The sequence below is a fragment of the Lepidochelys kempii genome, chromosome 10 (assembly GCF_965140265.1).
Source record: "Lepidochelys kempii isolate rLepKem1 chromosome 10, rLepKem1.hap2, whole genome shotgun sequence".
Taxonomy (NCBI): Eukaryota; Metazoa; Chordata; order Testudines; family Cheloniidae; genus Lepidochelys; species Lepidochelys kempii.
Genome location: NC_133265.1, coordinates 60483158 through 60500108, shown reverse-complemented (window position 1 = coordinate 60500108; position 16951 = coordinate 60483158). Strand labels below are relative to the sequence as shown.

The window sequence follows — 16951 nt, the reverse complement described above, 5'->3', positions numbered from 1 at the left end:
AGAAAAACCAGAGTGTCTCTGGATCAAGTTTAGAAGCGTGAGGAACAAGGGTGATGTCATGGTGGGAGTATGCTATAGACCACCGGACCAGGGGGATGAGGTGGACGAGGCTTTCTTCCGGCAACTAACGGAAGTTACTAGGTCGCAGGCCCTGGTTCTCATGGGAGACTTCAATCATCCTGATATCTGCTAGGAGAGCAATACAGCAGTGCACAGACAATCCAGGAAGTTTTTGGAAACTGTAGGGGACAATTTCCTGGTGCAAGTGCTGGAGAAACCAACTTGGGGCAGAGCTCTTCTTGACCTGCTGCTCACAAACCGGGAAGAATTAGTAGGGGAAGCAAAAGTGGATGGGAACCTGGCAGGCAGTGACCATGAGATGGTCTAGTTCAGGATCCTGACACAAGGAAGAAAGGAGAGCAGCAGAACACGGACCCTGCACTTCAGAAAAGCAGACTGGCTCCCTCAGGGAACTGATGGGCAGGATCCCCTGGGAGAATAACATGAGGGGGAAAAGGAGTCCAGGAGAGCTGGCTGTATTTTAAAAGAATCCTTATTGAGGTTACAGGGACAAACCATCCCGATGTATAGAAAGAACAGTAAATATGGCAGGCGACTAGCTTGGCTTAACAGTGAAATCCTTGCTGATCTTAAACACAAAAAAGAGGCTTACAAGAAGTAGAAGATTAGACAAATGACCAGGGAAGAGTATAAAAATATTGCTCGGGCATGCAGGAGTGAAATCAGGAAGGCCAAATCACACCTGGAGTTGCAGCTAGCAAGAGATGTTAAGAGTAACAAGAAGGGTTTCTTCAGGTATGTTAGCAACAAGAAGAAAGTCAAGGAAAGCGTGGGCCCTTACTGAATGAGGGAGGCAACCTAGTGACAGAGGATGTGGAAAAAGCTAATTTACTCAATGCTTTCTTTGCCTCTGTCTCCATGAACAAGGTCAGCTCCCAGACTGCTGCACTGGGCAGCACAGCATGAGGAGGAGGTGACCAGCCCTCTGTGAAAAAAAGAAGTGGTCCAGGAGTATTTAGAAAAGCTGGACAAGCACAAGTCCATGGGGCCGGATGCGCTGCATCCGAGAGTGCTAAAGGAGTTGGCGGATGTGATTGAAGAGCCATTGGCCATTATCTTTGAAAACTCATGGCTATCGGGGGGAGGTCCCGGACGACTGGAAAAAGGCTAATGTAGTGCCCAGCTTTAAAAAAGGGAAGGAGGATGATCCTGGGAGCTGTCAGCCTCACCTCAGTCCCTGAAAAAAGTCATGGAGCAGGTCCTCAAGGAATCAATTCTGAAGCACTTAGAGGAGAGGAAAGTGATCAGGAACAGTCAGCATGGAGATCTGATGAGGTTCATCAAGGACAAGTGCAGAGTCCTGCACTTAGGACGGAAGAATCCCATGTACCACTATAGACTAGGGACCAAATGGATAGGCAGCAGTTCTGCAGAAAAGGACCTAGGGGTTACAGTGGATGAGAAGCTGGATATGAGTCAACGGTGTGCCCTTGTTGCCAAGGAGGACAATGGCATTTTGGGATGTGTAAGTAGGGGCATTGCCAGCAGATCGAGGGACATGATCGTTCCCCTCTATTCAACATTGGTGAGGCCTCATCTGGAGTACTGTGTCCAGTTTTGGTCCCCACACTACAAGGAGGATGTGGAAAAATTGGAAAGCGTCCAGTGGAGGGCAACAAAAATGATAAGGAGACTGGAACACATGACTTATGAGGAGAGGCTGAGGCAACTGGGATTGTTTAGTCTGCAGAAGAAAAGAATGAGGAGGGATTTGATAGCTGCTTTCAACTAACTGAAAGGGGGTTCCAAAGAGGATGGATCTAGACTGTTCTCAGTGGTAGCGGATGACAGAATGAGGAGTAATGGTCTCAAGTTGCAATAGGGGAGGTTTAGGTTGGATATTCGGAAAAACTTTTTCACTAGGAGGGTGGTGAAACACTGGAATGAGTTACCTAGGGAGGTGGTGGAATCTACTTCCTTAGAAGTTTTTAAGGTCAGGCTTGACAAAGCCCTGGCTGGGATGATTTAGTTGGGGATTGGTCCTGCTTTGAGCAGGGGTTTGACTAGATGACCTCCTGAGGTCCCTTCCAACCCTGATATTCTATGATTCGATGCAGTCCACCGCATCAACAAAGAAAAGCAATTAATAAGAGACTGAAAATTTCTAAATATACTTGGAAAGTCAAAAACTAAGAGCTGAATTGTAATTTGAGAGATTCTACAGAGGAATGCCAAATTCTTATTACATTTTCCTCCAATTTCAATCAAGCTCTTTTAACAAGATAATCTTAGCACTTGGAACTTGTGACCTTAGCTGTGCTCACTAGAAAGCTGTTAACTTTAATAATGAGTCAATTATTTTTCTACTTTGTAGAGACCTAGGAACTTAGAAGGTGAGTTGGAGAAAGCCAAAGGACACCTGATCTGCTTGGAGAATTCTTAAACTCAAGTATTAGGAAGATGGTGCTATGTACATTCACACATCTTCAGGGATGGGTTACAAAGATAACAGAAAGTCAGTGGTCACTTGAGTATGATTCTTCCCCATGAAGAACATGTCAGATCAGTTACATGTTATGCCATGATTCCTCATGGGATCAGGGCACCTGACTGAGGGAGGGGGCAGGGGGAGATGGATCTACTAATGATAAACATTGTAGTCTTCAGATAATACTGCAGAAGAACTGTTTAATTCCAGTGCTGAAAGCAGTGTGTACTCAGTGTCATTGCTGGCTGTCTTTGTTCTTTGACAGAAGTCTGTCAAGGAAATTTTCCAATTCAGTTGAGGATGTCTATCACCACTCTTCTGACAATTCTTATGACTGAAGGACTTTTTCTTCCTTTAAGTCATTAAAATAAGATATGAACACACAACACGTGCTTAATCTTCACAAGGCCACACAACAGATGTTGAACATTATGCTTGCAAGGCTGGCAGGCTGAGAGCAAACAGTAGAGAGCCAAAGTTGATGTCATTTGCCAGCCAATTTCTGCTACAGAGCCTCTCTGGCAATTAAACATGAAGCTCAAAAAGCCAGCAGACTGGTTTTAATACATGTTGTCAAGACAATAAAGACCAAAGTGCAAATTCAACTGATTCATGGCACTTTGTTTTTAAATCACCGACAACTAAGCAAAGCCCAAAATAAAAAACTCTTAACCAAATGATAGGGGAGCAGGACCAAAGGAGGAGCACAAGGAATATGAGGAGACAGACTGGTAATGAAACTGATTCTTACCATTATTACTACAGAATTAGGTAAGACGCTAGAGAAATCTCCTTGGGGGCGGGGAGAGAGAGCGCGCGCGCCTCTCAAAAACCATCATCCTTACTTGATCAAACATCAAAAGGAGGAACTGACAGTTCATCTATGGGTAAAGCACTGTAAAGAAAATCTGACCATATACTGGATGAGTTCTCCGTTCAGAGCTAGTGTTATGCAAAGTTAGTGAATACAGCAACGTTCTCGAATATGCAACTCTGAGAGCTGAAAGCATTATGTTGATCCTTTTGTACTTGCCTCACTCTAGTATAAAGACCAGATGATAAATCTTCATGGTAGAAAGGTAAAGATTAAACTTTGCCAGTGTCTGATTGTGAAATGTCCTTGCAGTGATTAAAATGAATGAAGGTCAAGCTCTCTTTGAAGCGTGCAATCCAAAACAACATTTTGGAAGCAACAAAGACAACTGCTTTTAACAGAGTTTTCAGCAGCAAAAAGGGATTGAAGTAAAATTTCAATTTTCTTTTATTGTAACAGACAGTAAATCTAGGCATTATTTATACTAATTACTGCATTTTTACCACTGCAAATAAAAGTAGGAGAAGTATGTTTGAAGTCAGTGGCTCCTTACTCCTAGTCTCTCACATTAAGGAGCACTAATGAGACAATCCAGTTTCTCCACACTAATAGTAAGTAATTAGTTCCCAAGGAGTTAAAAGGTTACAATATTTAATAAAAAGCTACAATTGTTATGATCTTGAGGACACACTTCACTGGGATACAAGTATCTTTTCAATAATAGGACACACAAATGTACTACTGTGAAATGAATACATACTTCAAAAGCACTTTTTTTTTTTTTGGTTTGAACTTACCTTAGCCTTAACCCCACAAAATAGCCAAATATTAGCTCTCCTTGCCAGCTCTTCATCAGTACTGCAGAGACTCCTAGGCTCCATTCTGCATTCCTACTGACTTCACCTCAAAGCAGGACAGGTAGGTCCTATTCTCAGCTCCTTCCTGAATCACTTCCCTCTGCTTCCTCATCTGCAAACATAATTTATACTACTACTTGAGGTCATCTAGGAGTTGCGGGAGGCTTAATTCTACTGGTCAATTTTTTCACCAAAATCATATTTTGACAAAATAATTGACACCAAATTGAAAGTTCGAACAGAAAATTTTCATATTGGTTGAATTTTTCTGGTTTTAAAACAAAATTTTCCAGTAAAAATGTTTGAAAACCAAACATTCATTTGAAAAGCTAAAAGTTCTTTTCAGGGTTTTTGTTTGTTTTGAAAGTTTCCCACAAAAAAGTAATTGGCATTTTTCAACCAGCTCTGCTTGATTCATTAATGTTTAACATCACATCATTGGATGGAAGGTACAATGTAGGTGTGAAGTATCATTATATTGACATTGATCACATTAACCCTGCTCAGAAGTTTCGAGTTATGTGAAGCAGTGCACACTAGAGAAAGGGACTTAAGGTCAGGAACTCCTGAGCAGAGATAGGTGAATAATGGATTTTTCAGTTTGCTGGCAGATCTGAATTTTTAAAAAATTCATTTTGAGTTTACCTGAAAATGAAACTTTTCAGAATTTTTATTAAATCAGAGCAGAAGAGAGGAGTTTGGAGTCAAACAACACTTTAATTTGACCTGAAAGGTTTCATATCAATTTTGAGCTTTTTTAAAAAAAAATCATATTTGCTTTAAGGGTAAAATGTAAGGAAATTACAAAATGAAGTTGTTTCAGCCCAAACAAATTGAACATTTCAAAAGTATTGAAACAAAACACTTAAACTTTTTCCAAATTGGAGGGTGGGGGGCAGGACTGAGAAACGATTTGGTGCAATAGATATGAATCATGAAACATTTTGTGTTGCTGAATCTGCACCTTTTCCTGAAGGGGAAAAAAAAAGACCAAAATATTTTGCCCAGCTCTACTCCAGAGTTCTTATCACAACTCTGTCACTGACCTGCAGTGTGGCCTTAGTCCCAATATTTGCCCTCTCTGCCTCACTTTCTCCATCTGTAAAATTCAGGTGCTGACTTCAGATCCACATAAAAGGGATAAAAGTAATGTTGAACCACACAGTATAACTCATGCAAGTCCTGCATCTGATCAGACTCAAGTGTTAAGTTCCAATCTATATAGGATGTTCAGTTTCTTATCTTGAACCTTTTTTAGATAAGGGAGGTAAGGGGGCTGGGGGAGGGAGGAGAGAAGAAAAAAAAAGTGAAATGGGTTCCAGCCCCTTGTAGTGTAGAAGTAGAAATGGATTTTATTAAAAAGCTCTATTTTTTTAGAAAATGACACAAAGTGTAGAAAGAGATTAGAATCCAGATTGCAGTGAACATCCTAGTCGAGAGTGTATTGGGGATCGGGGATCAGGGGTTGGAAGGAGGTTGTTTGTGGGGTTCTTTTAAATACAAGATGTGACCACAAAAATAAGTAAATGATTGTTGTTTTTAGCTCATGATAGATTTGGCAAAACATGTCAAACTGAAAGCATAAAGAATGTAATAATCAACAGAAAAGAAGGTAAGACTAGTGTTTACATATACTAACTTGACTCATGTAGGTCCGTACCCTGGCAAATTACAAAATTGACATTTATTTTTCTGCAATCCCCATACCATTAAAAAGAAAGAAGCTCTATTTGAGAAGAACGGAAGATGGAACATAACATGGATGAAATGCATAGTTATTAGCAGGCTATAGCTTTAGTATGGGTGGGATGTCTACTGGTTTCACTTTCTGGGAGTACTCATTTTGAGCCTGTTTTTATCTAAGTGGTATTTAAGCTAGTAAGAACCAAAAATAACAAGCCCCCCATGTTCTTGAAAGAAGCTTTAAAAAAATAAACCAACAGCTTCTGATGCCTCTGCTTTTAGTATGAGAAGAATTAGAAATGCACTATTTTTTTAAACAGATCAGTGATTCTTATCTGTATGGCAAAATGGGTTGATGAGTAAGTGCATTTTTTATCTCAAAGAGATTGCAGTTTACAGGAAGCTGTGGTAGTGATGAAAAGAAAGAATAAGTAACTACCACAGTTTCCTTAGAAAGAAGAATTTTAATACACTGTATGATACTGTGAAAAATTACAATGCAGTTTCTACAGTTGTCTGGATATTTTTCTCTGGGTTTAAGTTTAACAGTCCCATAGAATCATAGAACTGAAAGGGACCTTGAGAAGTCATCTAGTCCAGTCCCCTGCACTCAAGGCAGGACTAAGTATTATCTACACCATCCCCGACAGGTGTTTGTCTAACCTACTCTTAAAAATCTCCAGTGAAGACGACTCCACAACCTCCCTAGGCAATTTATTCTAGTGCTTAACTACCCTGACAGTTAGGAAGTTTTTCCTCATGTCCAACCTAAGCCTTCCTTTCTGCAATTTAAGCTCATTGCTTCTTGTCCTATCCCCAGAGATAAAGAACAACAATTTCTCTCTCTCTTCCTTATAACAACCTTTTACATACTTGAAAACTTCCCTCATAGGTCATGTTTTCTAGACCTTTAATCATTTTTGTTGCTCTTCTCTGGACTCTCTCCAATTTGTCCACATTCTTCCTGAAATGTGGCACCCAGAACTGAACACAATACTCCAGTTGAGGCCTAATCAGAGCAGAGCAGAAGAATTACTTCTTGTGTCCTGCTTAGAACATTCCTGCTAATACATCCCAGAATGATGTTTGCTTTTTTTGCAACAGCGTTACACTATTGACTCATTTAGCTTGTGGTCCACTTAGACCCCCAGATCCCTTTCCGCAGTACTCCTTCCTAGGCAGTCATTTCCCATTTTGTATGTGTGCAACTGATTGTTCCTTCCTAAACAGAGTACTTTGCATTTGTCCTTATTGAATTTCATCCTATTTACTTCAGACCATTTCTCCAGTTAGTCTAGATCATTTTGAATCTTAATCCCAAAGCACTTGCAACTCCACCCAGCTTGGTATCATCTGCAAACTTTATAAGTGTACTCTGTATGCCATTATCTAAATCATCAATGAAGATATTGAACAGAACCAGACCCAGAACTGATCCCTGTGGGACTCTACTCATTATGTCCTTCCAGCATGACTGTGAACCACTTATAACTACTCAGACTAACACGGCTGTTCCTCTGAAACATCTCTGGGAACAGTTATCCAACCAGTTATGCACCCACCTTCTAGTAGCTCCATCTAGGTTGCATTTCCCTAGTTTGTTTATGAGAAGGTCATGCGAGACAGTATCAAAAGACTAAAGTCAAGATATACCACATATACTGTTTCCCCCTATACCCAAGGCTTGTTACCCTGTCAAAGAAAGCTATCAAGTTGGTTTGATAGGATTTGTTCTTGACAAATCCATGCTGATTGTTACTTATCACATTATCTTCTGGACATTTGTAAACTGATTGCTTAATTATTTGCTGCATTATCTTTCTGGGTACAGAAGTTAATCTGACTGGTCTGTAATTCTCTGTGTTGTCCTTATTTCCCTTTTTATAGATGGGCACTGTATTTGCCCTTTTCCAGTCTTCTGGAATCTCTCCCGTCTTCCATGACTTTTCAAAGATAATTGTTAATGGCTCAGATATCTCCTCAGTCAGCTCCTTGAGTATTCTAGGATGCATTTCATCAGGCCCTGGTGAATTGAAGACATCTAATTTGTCCAAGTAATTGTTAACTTGTTCTTTCCCTATTTTAGCCTCTTCTGATCCTACCTCATTTTCACTGGCATTTACTATGTTAAGACATCCAATCACCACCAATCTTCCTGGTGAAAACCGAAACAAAAGAAGTCATTAAGCACCTCTGCCATTTCCACATTGTTCTCTCCCCCGCCCCCCCTCATTGAGTAATGGCCTACCTTGTCCTTCCTCCTACTTCTAATGTATTTGTAGAATGTTTTCTTGTTACCCTTTATGTGTCTAGCTAGTTTGATCTCATTTTGTGCCTTGCCTTGGCCTTTCTAATTTTGTTCCTACATACTTGTGTTATTTGTTTATATTCATCCTTTGTAATTTGACCTAGTTTCCACTTTTTGTGAGACTCTTTATTTTTAGATCATTGAAGACCACCTGGTTAAGCCAGGGTGGTCTCTTGCCATACTTCCCATCTTTCCTATGCATTGGGATAGTCTCCTCTTATGCCCTTAATAATGTATCTTTGAAAAACTGCCAACTGTCTTACGTTGTTTTTCCCCTTTGACTTGCTTCCCATGAAATTTTACCTACCAACTCCCTGAGTTTGCTAAAGCCTGCCTTCTTAAAATCTACTGTCTTTATTTTGCTGTTCTCCCTCCTATCATTCCTTAGAATCATGAACTCTTATAATTTCATGATCACTTTCACTCAAGGTGCCTTCCACTTTCAAATGTTCAACCAGTTCCTCCCTATGTCAAAATCAAATCTACAACAGCCTTTCCCCCGGTAGCTGTCTCCACCTTCTGAAATAAAAAATGGTCTCCAATACATTCCAAGAACTTATTGGATAATCTGTGCCCTGCTGTATTATTTTCCCAACAGATGTCTGGGTAGTTGAAGTCCCGCACCACCACCACCAAGTCCTGTCCTTTGGATGATTTTGTTAGCTGTTTAACAAGGAACATATTTGTTCCTTGCTCTGGCTGATCTGGTCTAGTACAGTAAAGGAACAGAAATATTGCCTTTTAAAACTCGTCTCTAAGACTGGGAACCCCCTTTTTTGGGGGGGGGGTCTTTCAATACAAAGGGCAGTCTTCCTAATACAGAGCTGCTTTACAGCTAACCAATAGGACAGAGTTCTCTCTCTCTCTCCCCACCCCATAAAAAGCTGTAAAGCTTTTTCCTCACTATGGCTTTGTCTTGAGTAGAAGGCCTTAAACCTTGTCTACTCAATCAATGCTTTGCAGAGCCTTTAGTGTAGATGCAGGTTATGCCAACAGGAGGAATTTTTCCGTTGGTATAGTAATATCACTTCCCCAAACATTACACTTGGGTTTTTGCTGCCCTAGCAACGTCTGCCAAGAGTGTTTTTTCACACCGCTGACCAACATAGCTATGCCAACAAAACTTTGTATGATACTCTGCCACTACAGTAGGAAGTCTAACACCATTAGCTTGGTTTTAGCTCATGTTCTAGCCCAGAAAGAAGCCTAAGCTACAGTTTGACAAACTAACTGGTGCAAAATTTTCAAAACCACTTAAGTGACAGGCTCCTAAATAACATTTTCAAGAGCGAATAAGCACTTCAGAGCCTAGGTTTCATGAGACTAATGAGTTTAACTAGCATGTTAGCTAAACTGAAACTCAAATCACTTTTCATGTCAAGACAATGCCTATGTGAACATGGGAAAGAGACCTGTGGCACCTTATAGACTAACAGACGTATTGGAGCATAAGCTTTTGTGGGTGAATACCCACTTCATCAGATGCACGTAGTGGAAATTTCCAGAGGCAGGTATAAATATGCAAGCAAGAATCAGGCTAGGGATAACTAGGTTAGTTCAATCAGGGAGGATGAGGCCCATTACTGCTTAGCCTTCTCTTGTAGTGACGTTAATGAAGGCTGTCTCATGTCTTGTAACTCCCATGTATTTTTTTAAACCATCACCACACACGGTACTGTCAACATAGGGAGCGATGCATTTCCCCTCTCATTCAATTTCTCCGTCAATTAAGCATGTCCTACCAGGCTGACCGAGTTCTTCCTTCATTTCTCTCTACATCATCTCACAAAAATTAAGATGCTTTCTGAGGTACGGATGTTTCTGAAATAGGTGATTAAAATGAGGACTCCCAGTACATGGGTCCCCTTCAACTTATGTTCCTTCCCACCCACCAAGAAAAGGAGTTGTTGCCTGTAATTCTAAAGGTTTTGTGAAAAAGTCAGGGCTGCAAGGCACTGAACACTTCCTGAATCACTGCGGGTTGCATGTGTTCAACACCCTGTGGAATCAGGCTACAAACCTTCTAGCAAAATGTCTCAGTTGAAAAACACAATTTACTTTAAGAACTAATGTAATTAGTTTTCTGTTGTTCTGGTAGGTCAAATTAACTTCACATTTGCAGATAAAAGTAAAAAGAAGCTTTAATATCATAAGCTTAGGTTAAATCCCTCTGCAATATGAGTTAACATTGCCTTGTTAATCAGTTTATGACAAGATTCCATTCTAGCAGCTTGTTCCAAGCAGCCTCTCAATAACTCTTCCAAAGGATTCTCTTGAGTTTCTTTCTGAAACCAAGACTTCTAGTCCCTGCTGCACAAACACAGTAAAAGAAACCTACTACTACGTCTCTGACATTGGAGCACCATATCTGAAATTTGCAATTTAACAAAACAAGCAAACATCAATTATGCTTTATAGCCAAAGAACCCTTCAAAAGCCAACTTGAGGCCAGTTCCTGCTCCCATGGAAGTCAATGGAAGATTGGTTATCAACTTCAACAGGAGCAGAACCAAGGTCTTACTGCATAGTATTCAAACTAGGACAAGGGATGACATTCTCCCCTTGAATCACACTTCTTTTCCTTTCTGCCACCAGTGCAAGTTTAAGTAGGGTATAACCAAATATAGCACCACAATTCAAGACCCAGCATTAGCAGACCACCAAATTTGAGCACTGCTACAGGAGCACGTCAGTAAGGATGTGTAAGCCCCACCGTTTTCAGTTTAAACCGATTTTTACCGAAAAATCCCAGGTTTTATCAGAAGTATTATTCGTTTTTTTCCAATTTTCACCCTATTTTTTATCATTCAATTATATAAAAATAACTTGTTTTATTAGAAAAATACAATACATTGCATGAGATGTTTTACAATAATACATTTGTCTGTGTGTATGTGCAAAGCTGCCTGTTGAAGTAAGGCTATTTATTAGCCATGCAGATACACACAAACATACATGCATGCACACAAGCTCTGAAGTGCGTGTGCATCTGAACGTACTGATAAATCTCACACCTTCCACGTACACATTTCAAGCTGTTAGCAAATAACGGTTTAAAGATTTGACACTAAAATGGGAAGAAAACGAAAATTGGTGTCAGAATACATTTTAGAACATAAGGCAGTATTTGAAAAAGTCTTAAAAAAACAAACAGGAGAAAAAGGATGAAGTTGCGGTGTATGTACTGCAAATGGTGTGGCATCAAAGTTGACATTCAGGCCAACCAGATTAAAAAACATTTGCAGAGCAAATGACACTTAAGCCTAAAACAAGAAAACAAAAACAGAAAGCAAGCAAACACTGGAATCAGCATTCATCAGGGCACAGCAGAAAGAGCAAGATCAACATGATGTAGTAAGTGAATTTGTACGTGCCCTTTGTTTTTCATGGCAGCCGCTAGGCCTTGCTGATGGTCTTTTGGGGGACTTTGTACAAAATTTCTGTCCAGCTGCAAAATCCTTGCCAAATTCAATCTGACCAAGAAATATCTGGAGGAGAATGATATCACTCTGACCAACAAAATTAAAGAAAGGTTGGCTGGAAATATAGTTAGTTCTCTGATTTTTGACAAATCGCCAGATGTTCTTGACCACCCCGCCTTGGGGATTTTGTTTTCTTTTTTTATTTTGTTGTGGAGAAGCCTGCACTCATTTTGGCAGATTTGAAGTTTGTAAAGTCAGCTTGTCAGTAAAACTTTACATGAATATGCACTTACTTGGAAAGATGCGGCAACAGTGAATTCCAACTCGGTTTCTTACTGCATGAAGTTCACGCAAGATGTAAAGCTGAACGAAAAACCTGAATTGCTTTGTTGTCTTGCCCAGTTCACCTACTGCATGTTTCTGTCCCTCATGCAACAGGTGTCCCCAAAATGGAGGATTTGAAAAACTTTGTAATAGAAGCTGGAGCAGTTTTCAAGCATTCAAGTAAAAAACAAAAAACAAAAACCCCCACACCCAACCTCTTCTATTATGTTTGAGAAGAGATCGCCTTTGAAGCAGCATTTCAGTTGCAGTTATACCGACAGGATGGTTTAGTATGTATTTGGCTGTACAGAGTGTTCAGAAGGCATGGGGAAATCTTAATTTGATTTTTAGATCACAAAGATTTCAACAGTGGAAAAGTCAAAAAGTTGAAATCTCAAGCAGCTACTCAAGAAATTAGGCAAAGCCTCTGTACAAAACTCAAATTCCTAATTGAAAACACTTCAACCACTACATGAAGCACAGAAGAAACTGGAATCCAATTCTTTAACAGACAGCACATTTTCTAATACAGAGGTGTATAGCAATCTGGTTAACAATATCTCAACAGAACTTTCTCACAAAAGCACATCTGGGGAGATTCCAGAAAAAACAAAAATCTTTTCTTGTCTATGTTGCCAGTCACTGAGCAGATCAACCTCGCAAAAACTTTCATAAGTTTTTACGAAGAGCTGTCAAAGAAGTGGAAAGCTACTGTAATTCACATTATGTCCCCTGAAGCTTCTCACAGCGAATCACCATTCTGGAAAGTCATTGTGCTGTTTGACCCTCATTGTAAAAGTGTGGCATCAGCTGATAAATTTAAAAAGTATGCTCACATAATCTCCCCCTTTGGGGGTTCTAACAAAGGAAGTGAAAAACTGGAAAGTGAATTCCGCACCTCCATAAATACCAAAATAAAACCCGATATTTACCCTGAAAAATTATTAATAGTTTTTTGCACCGATTTTCAGCTGTTTTTGTTGTTGTTGTAATAAACACCGATAAATTCCCAGGAAAACATAAATAAAACCACCACCAAAAAACAAAGGGCCTTAGGTATGTGATGTTATGCACCAGTAGCAGCTTAAAATACTGGAATCCTACCTGAAACGAAAGTAAAAACAATTCATAGCAAAACCAAAGGGGATTAAATCTAAAATATTGCCTGCACCCTGGGGCAGTCAGTCACTTATGAAGTCTGGTTTGAAGCCAGAAAATATAAAAATTAAATCAAATCAATCTCTAAAACCTGAAAAAGAGGGGGGGGGAATACTAACCTTTCACCACCATCCACACTTTGGACATGAGTGAATTATATTTTAATAAGTATAAAAATTTGCTATAGGAAGGCACTACTTGCTGCTGATAACCACAATTACTATGCACTTCTCATGCTAAGGTTACAACATTAACCATCCCACAAAACATCAAAAAGTTAAACAATGCAGACTGGTGTTGTGTGTGTTAATTTTAAGCGAATCCCTGAAGTTTTCACAATGCAATGCAAATCTAAGTATTTATAATGGAACCATCAGCATGTGTTTATAGCAGGAACATAGAAGATGTCCCTTACTATTTATGAATTTTAAACATGCTTCAAAAACAGGTGGGGAGAGAGAGAGAAAAGAGAACCAAAATAAAGCAGATACTCACTTTTCACAGGCATTAAAGCAAGTTAGCTAGCAAAAATATGCTACCTACAAAACAGTCTGATTTAGGTAAACCACTAGCCCACAATAACCATAAAGTTTTTTTGGCACATTATTGCCAGGAGGCTAGAGTAGTTTCAGTCCTTCAGTCGGTTAGTAGTCCTCACCTCTGATGCTAGCCTCCACTCTACTTTGTTTGAAAGAGTTGTTTTCTTCCTTCTCAGTGCTCATAGCAACCAATTTCATTATACCTGTTTGACTGAGCAGCTAGGAAGACTGAACAAAATAACCGTCAGTTATGAAAGCAACAAGACAGCTGTCTCCAGGCTGACCTTGGTGCACACATGCTGTTCATTTTCAGGGCTGTATAGCAGCTGTCAAGCCAGCCCAGACACTTCTAAGTAGGTAGAAATGGAGAGAAAAAAAAATCTAAATGAAAGTACTTCTGCAAAACAGTCATCAGCATCTACCCTTCCAGATAGTTCCGAGTGCTGTTTACTTTGTCCATGCTCTTAACAGCAGTATTCCAAAAGCAATAGCTCAGAGAAGGACATTGCAACAATCAGGAGTACAGTACTTCATTGCTTGTGATGCCTTGAGTTTCAGAACTGCAAGCATGGAATTATTTGCTTGATTTACATGCAATTACCAAAACTGCATGCACAACATAGGTATTTTATTTGCACATACAAATTGCCAGTTAGATCCTGTCTTGGCAACCTGTACACGCATATACCCGATACTTGTGCAGAATCATAGTGAAGGTGTGCGCAAGATTAGAAACCCAGGCATAAACTGTTCTAGCATTCTAAACAATTCATGGATCCCACACATTTAATCACTTGATAACAAATCATTTGTATCCTCAGATAGAAGTACAGTACAAAGGGTGGTCTCCGATAGTGGTTCCCCATATTCCTTCCTCAGTGCTCATACTTTGCGGGGGAAGAGGCATGAAGCAGATATCTTTAGTTTATAACAGAGGTACTTTAAGGATCCGGTCTTGGCTATGCCTCCTCCTCAACCAGCACCACACACAGGCTAAGTTCTGCCCTCACACTGGAAGATGGCAACCACTTTCTGTAACCAACCACCCCTACCCCCAGGCAGACTTTGCATTACCTGGGCCATGTACCAAGTAAACCCAGGTTGAATCCAGCTTATTGACTACATTTTGCCTTAAAATAGTATTTTTATGCCCATCATCATGGTATCTGGGCACCTTACAAGGCTTGAGGGTCAGACATCACACTCACTCCTGCTACCTGCCGATTTACCAGTCACCTATGAAACTAGGTTTAAATTAGTTGGCAAGGTCTTAAAGAGGTGCACCCTGCATCTGGTTCTAAGGGCTAGTCTACACTATACCGGTATAGCTGTACTGGCAGAGCCCCCTAGCATAAACGCTGTGTATGCTGCCAGAAGTAGGACTTCAGCCAGCTGAGTGACACCGCCTCCCCAAATGACAATAGCTATGCTGACAGAAACCCTCTTCTGTTGGCATATCTGCATCTACACTGGGGATTTGCAGGGATAGCTATCTCAGCTGAAGAGGTGTTTTTGTTCACACCCTAACTGACATAGCCATGCTGGCAAAACTTTGTAGTATAGACCTGGCCTAAAAGGGGCCAGGATCCTGCTTAAAAGTAGCAAATTACATAGGTAAGGTCTTACTACTAAGAAAACACCCTCCCACACCAAGATTCTTAGTCCTAAAGACATTTAATTCCAGTGTTCTAGATAAGCATAGCTTGCACGGTGGGTGAGACGTTGCCAGGCAATGCTTAAGACAGCCTAGCATGCTACATTTACAAATAAATAAAACTTTGTATAACAATTTCAGTATTGTTCTAATTAACAGAATTAAATAAGCCATCTACAGACTAGTAGGCTCACAGACTACTGATGCTATAATGAGACCATTGCAGGCTTTGCTCATAGACATAAGCTGCTTGTCAAGGTTCCTCCCCCACTCTGAACTCTAGGGTACAGATGTGGGGACCTGCATGAAAAACCTCCTAAGCTTATCTTTACCAGCTTAGGTCAAAACTTCCCCAAGGTACAAAATATTACCCCCGTTATCCTTGGAATGGCCGCTACCACCACCAAACTAATACTGGTTACTGGGGAAGAGCTGTTTGGACGCGTCCTTCCCCCCAAAATACTTCCCAAAACCTTGCACCCTACTTCCTGGACAAGGTTTGGTAAAAAGCCTCACCAATTCGCCTAGGTGACTACAGACCCAGACCCTTGGATCTTAAGAACAATGAACAATCCTCCCAACACTTGCACTCCCCCTTTCCTGGGAAATGTTGGATAAAAAGCCTCACCAATTTGCATAGGTGACCACAGACCCAAACCCTTGGATCTGAGAACAATGAAAAAGCATTCAGTGTTTTACAAGAAGACTTTTAATAAAAAATAGAAGTAAATAGAAATAAAGAAATCCCCCCTGTAAAATCAGGATGGTAGATATCTTACAGGGTAATTAGATTCAAAAACATAGAGAACCCCTCTAGGCAAAACCTTAAGTTACAAAAAAGATACACAGACAGAAATAGTTATTCTATTCAGCACAATTCTTTTCTCAGCCATTTAAAGAAATCATAATCTAACACATACCTAGCTAGATTACTTACTAAAAGTTCTAAGGCTCCATTCCTGTTCTGTCCCTGGCCAAGACGACTACAGACAGACACACAAACCCTTTGTTTCTCTCCCTCCTCCCAGCTTTTGAAAGTATCTTGTCTCCTCATTGGTCATTTTGGTCAGGTGCCAGCGAGGTTACCTTTAGCTTCTTAACCCTTTACAGGTGAGAGGAGCTTTCCCCTGGCCAGGAGGGATTTCAAAGGGGTTTACCCTTCCCTTTATATTTATGACACGCCCCCCAAATCTCAGCTAGGGTGAAACACTGGCTGGGATTTCTTCCTGGAGCTCTAGGAAAACAGAGTTAATAAGACACATGCATCTCTAAATATACTACCAAGTACATAAAGACTAACAATATTTTCCACATCTCAAGGACGATTTTAACCAGTTGATTCTGGGAAACTTTCACGGGAGAGTGCATCAGCCACTTTGTTAGAAGCTCCTGAGATGTGTTGGATGTCGAAATCAAAATCTTGGAGAGCTAAACTCCACTGAAGAAGTTTTCTGTTAGTTTCTTTGACGGTGTGAAGCCACTTTAGTGCAGCATGGTCGGTTTGCAGGTGGAAACGCCGTCCCCAAACATATGGGCGTAGCTTTTCCAGAGCGTAGACAATGGCATAACATTCTTTTTCAGTGACTGACCAGTTGCTTTCCCTCTCAGACAGTTTTTTGCTGAGAAACACTACAGGGTGGAATTCTTGATCAGGTCCTTTCTGCATTAAAACTGCTCCCACAC

General features: G+C 40.4%; 1 protein-coding gene across 8 annotated transcripts in view; it reads right to left on the bottom strand.

Moving 5' to 3' along the window:
- RAB27A (RAB27A, member RAS oncogene family) overlaps positions 1 to 16951 on the bottom strand; it is an 80155-nt gene that overhangs the window by 51540 nt on the left and 11664 nt on the right. Inside the window, exon 3 of one of the 8 annotated variants that reach the window (XM_073303817.1) lies at positions 4121 to 4310. The exons of 6 other annotated variants lie outside the window; for them this stretch is intronic. The gene's annotated coding sequence lies outside the window, so the exon portion shown is untranslated. The remainder of the gene's footprint in view (positions 1 to 4120; positions 4311 to 16951) is intronic. One more of the 8 variants, XM_073303815.1, reaches the window with a different exon arrangement.